The 517-nt window shown below is 35.4% G+C and overlaps 1 protein-coding gene across 1 annotated transcript in view; it reads left to right on the forward strand.

Moving 5' to 3' along the window:
* Positions 1 to 517, forward strand: part of LOC106875008 (uncharacterized) — a 196,187-nt gene that overhangs the window by 16,954 nt on the left and 178,716 nt on the right. The window lies entirely within an intron of this gene.

The raw sequence follows: 517 nt of genomic DNA on the forward strand, positions 1-517 counted from the left end.
ATATATATATATAGATATATATATATTTGTCCAAGATCACAGAGTAGGAGAAAGAGTAGTATAAGCGAAAGGAGAAGAAAGAAAATAAATAATTCAGTGAAGGAGAAATAGTGAGAGTAATAGCCCTGACCGAGAGAGAGTGAGAGAAAGTAATAGCAATGAGGGAAAGGAAGTGGCAAAGAGCACGTCATGTATTTTCTGTTTTTCGCCATCACAACATATGAATGAGAAAAGAAGGGGTGATAGATGAATAACGAAAGAAGAGGTGAAAAAAATCAGCATTGCTTATGTTTACTTGTGTTATCAACATCCAAAAGAAAAGGTTGAGCACCACTACCCATATTTTCTCTTTTAAGTGGCTTTGTATTTCAGAAGCTTGCTTTCCAGCCATATGGTCTTAGGTTCAATCCTAGAGTGTAGCACCTTGGTCTTCTACTATAGCCCCAGGCTGACCAAATCTTAATGAGTGGATTTCATAGATGGAGACTGTTGTATGTATATATATATATATATATAT

This window comes from Octopus bimaculoides, chromosome 10 (genome assembly GCF_001194135.2).
Source record: "Octopus bimaculoides isolate UCB-OBI-ISO-001 chromosome 10, ASM119413v2, whole genome shotgun sequence".
Taxonomy (NCBI): domain Eukaryota; kingdom Metazoa; phylum Mollusca; class Cephalopoda; order Octopoda; family Octopodidae; genus Octopus; species Octopus bimaculoides.